The sequence below is a fragment of the Ictalurus punctatus genome, chromosome 21 (assembly GCF_001660625.3).
Source record: "Ictalurus punctatus breed USDA103 chromosome 21, Coco_2.0, whole genome shotgun sequence".
Taxonomy (NCBI): domain Eukaryota; kingdom Metazoa; phylum Chordata; class Actinopteri; order Siluriformes; family Ictaluridae; genus Ictalurus; species Ictalurus punctatus.
Genome location: NC_030436.2, coordinates 13797501 through 13810912, shown reverse-complemented (window position 1 = coordinate 13810912; position 13412 = coordinate 13797501). Strand labels below are relative to the sequence as shown.

Genomic DNA, 13412 nt, shown 5'->3' with positions numbered 1-13412 from the left:
GAAAGTTACAAACGAAAGCATGCACATGCCTCTACGAGAAATGTATCTTTTAATACAAACAGGAATACAAATACACTCCACATTTGGTCCATTTTCTATTTAAAGCTAGTAATAAAATTCTTTCAGACAGCGGCTGCACGTTTACAGCAAAGATGTTGGAGTACAGTGAAGCCTTGCATTCAGGGCAGAAATGCCACGCCACACACTTTGTAATGGCGCCTGAAAGAGGCAGCAACGCAGGCGACACTGACAATGCCTGTCCTAATCTGGCCAGCTCTGTGCTAAACACACTGTGTGACAGCTCTCCGTGCGCTTGGGGAAAAAGTCAGGGCTCATTCCGGCACCATCTCTCAGCAAACAAAGGACAAGGCTCCGAGCTCCCCTGTGGGAATGGCGAGCTCGGGCCAGAAGATTTGAGCACGTCGCCGATTGATAATGTCAGTTACTGGAGATATGGAGTGTCATTTTAGCGAACGTGAGATCAAAAAAAAAAGAGGGGGGTTGACAGTGTGTCGTTTGTTTGCTTTGATACAAGATCGGAGCTGAGGAAGAGAGCACAGTGTGTGTGTGTGTGTGTGTGTGTGTGTGTGTATGACTGAGATAATGATAGAGAGAGAGAAAGAGAATGAATAAATGAATGTCTGAGCATGTTATGTTAGTGTGTGTGTCGGTGTGTATGTGCATGTGTGTCTGTGAGAGAGTGCGCCAGAGTGAAAAGTGTGTGTGTGTGTGTGTGGTGTGTGTGTGGTGTGTGTAAAGCTCCACTACTTCAACAAGAGATCTTTTGACGCCTCCCTTTGTACAACATGCAGCTCTCAGCACCAGTAATTACAACCCAAAATCCTCTACTCTCACCCTGTGCACTACCCTTAACCCCGACGACCCCGGTGACCCCGATGACCCCAATGACCTAAGCACCATCACCACTCTTACAGCCCCAAGTGACGCTTCAGTCACCAATAACTGTTTTATATGCGGTCTTGTGCCTAATCGGAACCCCTCATGCTGTTTGCTATTATAAAAAGGCGGTGTGTTAAAACGGTTTGTCGATTTTGCCATATTTTATGACCACTTTATTCGAGAATAAACATCTCACATGGCACTGCAGCTTAGGATCGGTTAGTGCACTATGTGTATTACCTGCATGAGTTAGCAACAGCCCCTAGATGGATCTGTTAACTGAGACATCAGGGTTGTGTGTGTGTGTGTGTGTGTGTGTGTGTGTGTGTGTGTGTGTGTGTATGTGAACAGGATAAACAAGCCGGTGCGGTGTTATTTATTGTGCTTTAATCCGAGCCAGCTGCGGCTGTAAACACTTTTATGACTCTTTAATGAAAACATGCTGCTGGGCCTCTGATCTGCCTCGGCAATCGAGAAGCATAATTTGTGTTGCACACCCAGCCACTGTCTCGCTGCACAAACCATGACATCGTTTTATCAGTTGTTTTCCCTCCTTCTGAGGTCAGGGCTCACTGTGGGGATATTAACCGAGATGCGGTAAATAGTTTGATTTCCTCACTGTGGTATCCCCCTCCTTGTCTCAGATCACACAGGCAGGAATGCTCCCTTTTCTATTTCTGGTTAAGGCCATAGAGGTTGTTTGTAAACACTGCTGGCAATAACTCTTTTTTTTTAATGGCACTTTATTTTATTGCATTGCTCCCAAATGGCGGCTATTTTTTAAGCTAATACCACACATACACGTACACACACACACACACACACACACACACACAGAAACACACACACACACACACACACACACACACACAGGTCAAGAAGATTTTCTGGGAAGTTTATTCTCAGAATTTGGCTTGTGCTCATTGAAGGAGCTGGGATTTGTGTGTGTGTGTGTGTGTGTGTGTGCCTCCCTAAATACTGGCTAGCCAAATTCCACTCCCTAAAGCACTGCATGAGATAGAGAGCACCAGCATCATCTGCAGGAGATTACTGTAGAACAAAGTATATTTCCCAGAATCCCACCAACCCACCTGCTTCACTGTAATTCAACTCTAAACAAAATAGCACTAAACACCAGCAATAAACACCACAGACACCATACATCATCACAACCACCGTCACATCAAACACTATGCATTAGATCAAACACCACTACAGTAAACATGATCATAATAAATACCAACTAAATTAAATTGATCAAACACCAGCCGAAAAGAAACACCGCCCAAGACCGAAAACCTGACTAAACACAACAAACAATTCCTGTCACAATAAACACCAGTTGTTGTTGTTGTTTTTTGCAATGAACATCATTACATTGGCAGAAAACAATATCCATGAAAGCCTCAAAATAAGTACCAACTACCATAATAAACACTACCTTTTGCAGTAAACACCACTTATCAGAATGAAATAGTATCAAAATAATGGCACCACCAATCACATCACAGTAAAGACCACCATTCAGTAAACACCAGTCAAACAGTTAAGACCATCACACGCAACATCACCCTCACACAAAATACAACCACCCAATACATTTAACCCCACAGTAAACACCACATTTTGCAGTAAACACTATCACTGTAAACACTACCCAATTTAAAAATAACCAGTAACAAACAGTAGTCAAGAGTATCACAAAAACACCACAACAGTAAATGCCACCATTTCTGTAAACACCATGACAATAAGGACAATAAGGACAGTCACGGCAAACACCACAATTCCCAGTAAACACAATGTCACAGTGAACATCCAACATAATAAACACATCACAATAAACACCATTAGAGTACAAACAGCCCATCATAGTAAACACCACCACAGTAAATGTCATTATAGTAAACATACCTTTGACAGTAAACACCATTTCACCATCACAATAAACAACATCACAGTAAACACATCACAGTGAATGTTACAGTGCAACAGTGCAACAATAACCACCACTTATTATAATAAACACTGTTCCAGTACCACCCACCACAATAAACATAATCATAGTAAACACCACCCACCACAATAAACATACTCATAGTAAACACCACCACCACAATAAACATAATCATAGTAAACACCACCCACCACAATAAACATACTCATAGTAAACACCACCACCACAATAAACATAATCATAGTAAACACCACCACCACAATAAACATAATCATAGTAAACACCACCCACCACAATAAACATAATCATAGTAAACACCACGCACCACAATAAACATAATCATAGTAAACACCACCCACCACAATAAACATAATCATAGTAAACACCACGCACCACAATAAACATACTCATAGTAAACACCACCCACCACAATAAACATAATCATAGTAAACACTACCCACCACAATAGACAGAATCATAGTAAACACCACCCACCACAATGAACATAATCATAGTAAACACCACCCACCACAGTAAACATAATCATAGTAAACACCACACACCACAGTAAACATAATCATAGTAAACACCACCCACCACAATAAACATAATCATAGTAAACACCACCCACCACAATAAACATAATCATAGTAAACACCACCACCACAATAATCATACTCATAGTAAACACCACTCACCACAATAATAATAATCATAGTAAACACCACCCACCACAATAATCATACTCATAGTAAACACCACCGACCACAATAAACATAATCATAGTAAACACCACGCACCACAATAGACAGAATCATAGTAAACACCACCCACCACAATAGACAGAATCATAGTAAACACCACCCACCACAATAATCATACTCATAGTAAACACCACCCACCACAATAAACATAATCATAGTAAACTCCACCCACCACAATAATCATACTCATAGTAAACACCACAGGCATAAACACCACATTACATAGTAAACACCACACATTACAGCATCTATATTGGCAATTAAATTAAATAGCACCTACTACAGTAAACATGATTCCAATAAACGCCAGCACAGTAAACACCACAAGAGTTAACACTGCCTAACACAGTAAACACCATGTTACAGCATCTATATTGGCTATAAAAGTAAACAGCACTTAATAACTAATATCTACACAGTAAACACTACCTATTTCAGTAAGCAACATAACAGTAAACACCATTAAAGTAAAAACACCTCAGTAAACACTACACTATTACAGAAATACCAGTCACAGCCAAAAACATCACCTAACACAGCAAACACCACAGATTATAGTAAACATCACCACAGTGAACAGCTGTCTTCCATGATCCATATCAGTACAGCATCAATCCCAACAAACACTATCAAAATGAATACCACCCCTTACAGCAAACGTAATCACAGTGCCTAGGGAAAGGGTCGTGTTGGGCCATGTTTTATGAAGCTGCATGTTTTATAGAGCATGGCCCTTGCCCAAGTTGGATGCTTGCAAGAGCACAAGACTGTAAAATCTCTTGGATTAAATATATAGACTATCCTTGATATATTTAAATGCTGATCTATATTAGATCTCACCTTCACCTGTCAGTCTTTAATCACTTTTCTTTTGTTTTTTGGTGCATCACTCACTCATTGAGAACCACACATTTCTCTTTAATTATGTATGGGAAAAAATGTTGTAGAACAGCCAATTCATGTAGCCAATTATGGTTTAATTTAATTACCTGTCGACTTTGATAATTATTACCCCTGATTAACCACAAAGCTTGCTCTTAAATGTTAATCGAAAATGGGCTAAAGTGCTGAAGTGTTTTTTTTTTTTTTTCATTCAGAATGGAGGATGTTATTAGATCTCAGTGACAGAGTAACTAACCTTTGCCTTAGACTGCAATATGTCTGATAGGTTATGTGGTCACTATTCATCTATAATATTCTCGATGCATGTACGTGTGTGTGTGTGTGTGTGTGTGTGTGTGTGTGTGTGTGTGTGTGTGTGTGTGTTTGTGTGTGTGTGTGTGTAGTTCTGCCCTTGCTTGGGCCTTCAGCACCCTTATAGCGAAAGCCTTTTTCTTCCTCCATGGCTGTTCTAGTTTAAAACCTCTCAAGACTTGCTGTCTGGTGCAAACAAGTAAACAAACAACAAACAAACAGATAAACAAACATTGCATCAGCAGCGAATGAAATGAGCTGCATGCTCAAGAGAGAGGGAGGGAGGGAGAGATGGAAGGAGGGAGAGAGGGAGGGGTGTGAGAGAAGCAAAAACAACAAAAAAAAGAGGAGCAAATAAACAAAGATCAAACAAGCACAATTGTTTTGCATGTCCCTGGTTTTGGCAGTGTTCCTCCAGTATGCAGAGTGGTTAGACAAGACAGGGAGGGAAGAGAAGAGAAGAGAGGAGAGGAGAAAAGAGGAGAACAGAAGAGAGAAGAAGAGAAGAGAGGAGAAGAGAAGAGAGGAGAAGAGAAGAGAAGAATAGAGAAGAGAGGAGAAGAGAAGAGAGGAGAAGAGAAGAGGACTAAAGGATATAGTACAGTATAGTATGGTAAGTATAGTATAGTATAACATCATGCCAGAGTGATCAAGAAGGAAGTGCACACTTCCTAGTGTTGCTTTGTTAGTCCACTTGTTTGTGTTTGTGTACTGTAGCCCTAGGAAATGCTGAATGCAACAAAAAAGATGTTCTTTATCTGTCACTGTCTCATTCATCTCACTCTCATCTACTTCTCTCTCTCAGGGTTGACATTTTTTTTTCTGTACCACCCCCCCCCCCCCCCCCCCCCCCGCGCCCCCCCAGCATTCTCGCTTCGTTCTTAAATCCACATGACCTTTTGATGTCTGCTCCAGAAGCTGTAAGGTAGCTCATGTACATGGGAATTTCTCCTCAGTGTGGTCATATGACATGTCATAATGCAGCTTTGTCCAGATTATTCGGCCTCGCTTTTTAATACCTTGCCGATGTGAACTTGGCAAAGCTGATAAGTGGCGTCTTAGATTATAGACGGGCGGAAGATGATGTAAAGCAAAGTGCTTTGAGATATGCAACATCGTCCAGATGAACTTTAAGCTTGTGTATGGGGATTTGTGCCCGGTGTGATAGTGTGTTTGAGCTAGTTAGAGGTTCGACTCAGCTGCACTTGAAGTTCTCTTTGTAATCCTTTTTGCTGCAGATGGCTCATTAGCCGGAGCAAGAGCAAGAGTGTTTAATCTTAGCCCTGTGATGGTGGAAGGCTCAGCGTCTTGCTTTGTCTCATTGCAGAGCCAGGATATCTGCGCTGGCTGAGTTTCCGTGCACTTTCCCTGCTTGTGTGTGTGTGTGTGTGTGTGAGTGACCTGATGGGACAGAAAAGCATTAGCCACTGCGCACGCAAGCCATACTCGTATGTCCATCCAAGAAAGTCCAAAACACACGTCCAGGCATCCATTTTCTCAGTGTTTTCCTTAGACCAAAAACCACAGCAAGTGGAACCTCACATTAAAAAAAACTCAGCTCTATGAATCATTATAAATCATATACTGTAGTTGTTTTTTTTTAATTTATTTATTTTTAAATCGATTGCCACTGAGGTAGGACTTGAGATTTGCTTGGTGGGACTTCGCCAGCATGGTTTTAGGGAGGTTGTTGGCCCTCATAACTTTTTAGATTTTAGTTTTGGTTTTAGTGTTATTGATTTCTCTAAGTGGCTTCAACGGATAGAGGTCGTATCTGTCTGATGGACATATGAAGGGCTGCCGTTTTTATCTGACAGTTTAAAAAAGAAAGGCATTAGGGTAGCCGGGTTTTGAGACATGTGGTATCGGAGGGGGCGCAAGAGGACACTAAGAGGTGACACTACATTTGTTCCTTACAGTAGTATGTAAAAACACAAGCCCCCCCCCCCCCCCCCCAAAAAAAAACAAACAAAACAAAACAAAACAAAACAAAACAAGGATGCATTTACAGAATATTTGTCTTGTTTCATGGTGAAAAGAAGAATGCACATGGTATCCAGAAATCCAGGAACCAATGAGAGTAAAACTACATTTATGTCATTTTGTATTTATTTTTTTACGCATATGATCAACACATATGTTCACTATTTACGCCGTATGCATTTTCTCATTGCTTCTGGACATTTCGGACACCCTGTATTATGGCATCGTGTTTATATACGCTCTGGAGCACCTTGAAATAGTTCTGAACCTACAACCTCAAGCTAGATATGATTGGTTATAGGTTCATCTGTGATAGAATGGCATCCTACCCGGGGCGTGTATTCCCACCTCATGCTTGGTGTTCCCGGGATAGACTCAAGGAGCGAGAACATCCACATGGTCGAGCGCGCGCCCTGAAATTTCACTTCTTCTAAGTTTGCCAACAGGTCCATATCATTCTTCTTTCTTCTTCCTGTTGAACTTTTCTTTCCTCTTTCCCCCTATCTTGTTCTTCAGTACGCTCCAGAGCTCCTCGAAATAGTTACGAACCTACAACCTCAAGCTATATATGATTGGTTAAATCTACATGAATTACAAATGAGTAATAAACCATAGTTTGGGTGGAAAGAGAGTTGGCAAGACTTCGTTGAAAATGAAAGATGTAGCCGCTGAAGATCACTTAAAGTTTAAGCTTCACAATAATAAATAAAGGTTCATCTACCATCTGGGGCGTGTATTCCCACTTCATGTTTGGTGTTCCTGGGATCCACCATGACCCTGACCAGGAAAAAGTGCCATAGTGTGATGTTTTACTTTAGCCTGTTTTTTCCCCCCTTTTTCTTATTTGTTGTTATTCCATTGTATAGACCTACTACATAACAATAGGACAAGACTTTCAGGACTTGTGTTTCTCTTTGTGTGTGTGTGTGTGTGTGTGTGTGTGTGTGTGTGTGTGTATGTGTGTGTGTGTGTGTGTGGGTGGGTGGGCTGGGGGGTGGTGGTTGTATAATAATAATTATAATAATAATAATTCCCATGTTATTTCTCGAAGAACGAATGAATTGCTGGTAACGGCTTTATTGTTTATTTGTCCCTTTTGCTGACATCTGTTGCATGTCGGTTGATAACACTGAAAGCCGTGGTGGCAGGACGTTAAAAAAGCACGTGCGCTCCCACCCCCCCCACTCCCCCCCACCCCCCCACTCGCCCATCCACGCACACGCACGCGCACACACACACACACACACACACACTTGCAGCTCTGTTCCGGCGCGCGGGATTTGTGTTAACAGGAGCTTGAGGAGAGGAACGTGCACGCGCACCTGTTTTAGGCGCATTACGGTAGAGTCAATTGTCCTCCAAACACATCACCGCCGCTGCGCGCGAGCCGGAGTAATCCAACACTGATTTCTCCACGAAAAGAGAAAGAGTGAGCGAGGTGCGGGACAGGGGGATGCCAGACAAGGCGAAGCGTTGCTGAGACTTGAGAAGAACAAGAAAAGAAGTGACAGAGAAGAAGAAGGAGAAGAAGAAGAAGAAGGGGGGAAAAAGCACGGAGAGGAGGAAAAGAAAGAAGGGGGAAGAAGCAGCTCCGGAGCGGCGTGCTCGTTTTCGCTTTCATGAACTTTTCCCGAGCGGTGACCATGAGCTAGTGTGCGGCGGGGTATTGTTTCTACTTATCGTCCGGTCCGCCAGAGGAAGCTAATACACGCGCAAAACCAAACAAAAAAGAGGAAGGACTATAATAAAGACCAACGAAGTCATCTGAAAGTAATGATCCCGCGATATTGATCACAGATCGCAGGGTACATATTTTTTTTTTGCTTGTTTTTTTTTTTCTTTTCTTTTTTTTTTGTGCTCGCATCCTCCTGCGTCTCGGCGGTGTGTGTGAGTGTGTGAGCGGCTTTTGGAAATCACCGGGACGTTTCAGCCAACCTGGGAGCGAGAACATCCACATGGTCGAGCGCGCGCCCTGAAAGTTCACTTCTTCCGAGTTTGCCAACAGGTCCATATCATTCTTCTTTCTTCTTTCTTTTCAACTTTTTCCTTCCTCTTTCCTCCTGTCTTGTTCTTCACTAGTGTATTAAGTGTTATTTAGCGGGCGGGAGGGATGGGAGGGGAGGGGGAAAGAAAGAAAGAAAGGAAGAAAGAGCGCGTGCGAGTAGTGTAGTGTGTCATTTCTCCAAAACAAAACAAAACAAAACAAATCCAGCACATCATGTTTTAGGGAGCAAAACCTTTCGTAATAGGATGTTTTGTGTAAAAAAACAAAACAAAACAAAAAACATATATATGTAGAATTTCTCACCTGAATTCTGATCTGGAAAAAATAAGTTAGCTAGAATAGGCTATCATAGGCTTTATTATTATTATTATTATTATTATTATTATTATTATTATTATTATTATTATTATTATTTATTTTTAAAATTTTTTTTTAAGGATTGTTTGTATTTTTGTTTTTGTTTTGTTTTCCCCTCTGGTGTGCAATATTAGAAAATGCAACAATGTCTCATAGTGAATTGAGCTTCTCGAGGGACGCTTTAATGAAAGTTTGAGGAAACTTCTCTGAAATGCACTGAAAGTCGAAAAGTAATGTAGGCTTAATCCATACCTATTTAATCTGACTCTAAAGCAGTGTGCATCACAACATCAGGAATCTCGAGCTCCAAAACATACGACATATTGTCTAAAAGTTCAGGGAAACTTTTGACAGTTTATTGACATGTTTTCACCCGCTCTTCTTCCCTGTCTAGCCTTTCTGTTCAAATCACTGCTGATAAAATTCACCCCTAGTCGATTTAGCATTCTAGGCAGAAAAAACAATGATTCAAATAATAATATCCTAGTAATAATAATAATAATAATAATAATAGCCTAATAAAAAAAAGCAGTGCGTTAGAGGCCTAACATGATTTGGATTTAAATTCGGCATTATTACTATGGTATGCTCTTTATCAATAATCAAGTCTAATAAACGTTTTAAATGAATAAATAAACAGTTTTTTTGTGCTTCTCGTAGTGTTCAGAGCGTGCACGCGTTCAACTGCTCAGTTACACGCAGCGTTCAAGTTTCCCAAACGTTCAGTTTGGAGATCTTTCTTTCTTTCTTTCTTTCTTTCTTTCTTTCTTTCTTTCTTTCTTTCTTTTCAAAACTGCAAACAGGCTGTTCAAATTGACCAAAAAATAAATAAGTGATTTGCGTAAAAAAATTTAAAATAAAATGGTGCTGGGGCTAATCATTTTAGAAAGATTTTCTCAAACAAACAAACAAACAAACAAACAAAAAAACCCCAACTTGAAATGAATGTGAAGCGAGCGTGTTTCGAGTGCGCGAGACTGACACCGCCGATATTTAGCATGACAGATGGTTATTGATCCATGTGGATTTAGCCTTCTATAACTCTTCAGAACAACAGTTACGGCTGTCTTCTGATTTCCGGGAAAACGGAAACTTGTCAGGAGTGAAACTTTGACCTGCTGGGTATTATTTAAGAGTTAAAAGAGAGAGAGAGAGAGAAAAAAAGATGAACACTGCGCGAGAACACTTAATCCCTGTAATACCGATTCGAGTAAAAGTGAGTATTAGTGAGGCTTCGCCTCGCGCTCCGTTTAGGCTCCACGCGCACAATTAATAAACAGTGCAAAACAGGCCATTTCCAGTTTTATTCTTCTCTCTATTTTTTTTTTTAATTAAAAGGTTGTTCACCTAATTTTAATTTAAGAATTGTGGGAAAAATGTAAACATGGGCAATTATTTTATTTTTATATATCTTAAAAGTTTTCTCTGCACTATGTGAATGTATGTGTGTGTTTTAATATATATATATATATATATTTATATATATATATATATATATATATATATATATATATATATATAGTGTATAGTATATATATATATATATATATATATATATATATATATATATATAGCGCACAAATAGTAGAAATGAAGGAATTACATTTAAAGGTAAGGTTAGGACTGAATTCTAAACGCATGCTTTGCACATGTTGTGCAATATGAATAATAAATCACTACAGTCTGCAGTCTAGATTATACTGATATGTGGCTCTTACCACAAATGTTCTCTGATATGTAAAATGTACACACACACACAGGACGGCCCAGTGTTTGACATGCGTGTTCTTACGGGGGTGACTGATGCAGGACAGGGCTTCGGGCGCTATAAATTTCCTCTAGCGGCTTTCTGACCCTGTTTCCCAGTGGCATTCCTGCCATCGCCTGGTGCCATTCACAGCGCTGAGAACATTTCAATCCGCTCATGGCCTTTGAACGCAATCACTGCTCTAAACGGGGCTGTTTTCTGCTTTCTGATTCCTGACCTCTGGCTAATTTTTACAGTAAAGTATACGAATGTATGATCTGCTTCTCCTGTGCTTGGTTATCCGGTGCTGGATGTCGAAATGAACTCGAACTTTCTTTCATGAAAATCACCTGCAGTCTCAGAAATACTGTGTTTAGGAAGGGAAAACTAAATCTGAATTTTCTTTAGGAGTAAGTCTGTCTTTTGGTATTTTGGTATTATACAATTCTGTTTGCTCCGTTAATATTATATTATATATTATATTACATATCCCGAAGAGGCAAAAAAAAAAAGAAAACGGATTGTGTAAATTTGCCGTTTTTCCTCTACCTGCTCTTTTCAGTCATGCTTGAATGATGGCGTAATTCAGTGTGAAGCCCAACCAGGCAAAGAGCACAGATCTCTCCCTTTCTTCGCGAATACAAATGATAGTAATGAGGATAATTCTGAGGAGGCGACTTCAGCTGCATTGTGCGCTTTTGTGTCGCTTTTGGAGCCGCAAGTGGCAACGGCCCCACTTCAGACAAATCGTTTTCACACACCAAACGCGCGAAGAAGAAGAAGAAGGAGAACAAAAAAAAAAAAAAAGAAGGAGGTCTGAAACATCACACACTTCAGTTTAAAAAATAATAATTAAAAGCACGTTATTTAATTCTCATTTTATTTCATATTAGAATGCATTTTAATTTGAAGTGCGAGTGGAGTGTGTGAACAGGCATTCCAAAGTTTTTGTGTAGGGATGTTTGACAGGTCAGTGTGTGTGTGTGTGTGTGTGTGTGTGTGTGTGTGTGTGTGTGCGCCTGCCTAAAAACATTTGATGTGTGCCGTTGAAAGAGGAATAATTGTGTGTTGTATCAGTTCAGTTTTGGAACTAACAGATGTCAGCCTTGGTAGTGTGATGGTTTTGTAAAAAGAAGGATGTGCTTTAGCTAATTGTGTGTGTGTGTGTGTGTGTGTGTGTGTGTGAGCTCTAGTCAAGTGCTATGGATGTGGATTTAAGTTTTTATTCCTCGCTGGCCTCATTTCAAGCACTTTTGATATTCCAAAGCGTCGTCCTCTGCACTTGTTGGCTCCGCCGCCATTAAACACTTCTGACGTTTCAAAAATAATGTTAGTTTTTTTTTTGGTGTGTGTGTGTGTGTGTGTGTGTGTGCTCGAGTACTTTTTTTTTTTTTTAACCGATCAAAGTGTTTTTGAAGAGTAACACACACCCATGTGTAAATGAAGATTTTTGTTGTATTGTTTGACCTCACATCACGTCATTGAGCATTTCCCACCACTTCTCCACCGCACTCAAACGCACTGGTGCAAAATACGCAATGATTAAGTTTGCCTCTTTTATACTCTGGCGAACCCTCGGCGAAAGGTCAGGCCAGGATTTTACGGCCATTCGCCTCCTTTGAATGCGTCGCCTCTTGCGCTGACCAGCAGTAAACCAGCAGCGCTGCAGAAATGGTGATTAAACATGTGGTTTTAATTGACGATGTTATTCAGTGGAACGGCGAGCCAGGGCATTTTCTTGCGCGAATAATAAATTACACACGTTTTTAGACAGTGAGGCCTGTTTTTATTACGACTCGGAGAGCGGTGTCTTTTTTTTTTTTTTTTTTTTCTCAGAGAGAAACGACCAAAAAATAAATAATTTATTTTTTTAAAAAAAAGAAGAAAAAAAACCCCCTTTAACTTGAACACTTGGGCATTTGTGAATCAGGAAGAAAGGAAAGGTTTTCGGTGGATAGAGTAGGGATGCTTTCCACTTTATCTGATTCATTGAGGCACTGGGTTGTGTAAGGATGGCACAAACCCTGGAAGTTCTTGGATGAACGGCATGGCAGTCAGTCCTGGAGCTGCCGGAGGTAGGGAATTTTTCACATTCACTTTCAGAAGAATTTTTGCCTTGCTTGGAGGCTAAACATCACAGGCAGATTCAGTTCCTCTGTACAAGTTCTTTTCCTATATATATATATATATATATATATACATATGTGTGTGTGTGTGTGTGTGGACCGCCAGGAACGATCCTGCTGCATTCTTCCAGGTTGTTATGATCAGAACGGATGCCTTTAAGGTCACCGTATGGATCTGGGTCGAAGCCCGTTTCCACTGAGAAGTGGCGTGAAGTCAGCGAGAGGAAGTCAGGATGGAAATGACAGTATTAGTGGCAGAGGTGTTGGTCATTATTCCTCGTGATCCATTAGCTAAGCGTCCCGGGAGAGCACTGGGCAGAGAGCGGGCCAGTTTTATGGCCTATTATCGGTGCTTGGAGGGAAAAGCGCAGCTCTCAAA

At 40.6% G+C, this 13412-nt stretch overlaps 1 protein-coding gene across 8 annotated transcripts in view; it reads left to right on the top strand.

Moving 5' to 3' along the window:
* The first annotated feature begins 5300 nt into the window (after window positions 1-5300).
* The window catches only part of foxp4 (forkhead box P4), a 150896-nt gene continuing 142784 nt past the window's right edge, over window positions 5301-13412 (top strand). For 4 of the 8 annotated variants that reach the window (XM_053674181.1, XM_017450377.1, XM_017450373.3 and 1 more), the window contains exon 1: window positions 8042-8803. The gene's annotated coding sequence lies outside the window, so the exon portion shown is untranslated. Of the gene's footprint in view, window positions 5429-8040; window positions 8804-13412 lie in introns of those variants that run through there. The other 4 variants (XM_053674180.1, XM_047149401.1, XM_053674178.1 and 1 more) reach the window with 3 other exon arrangements.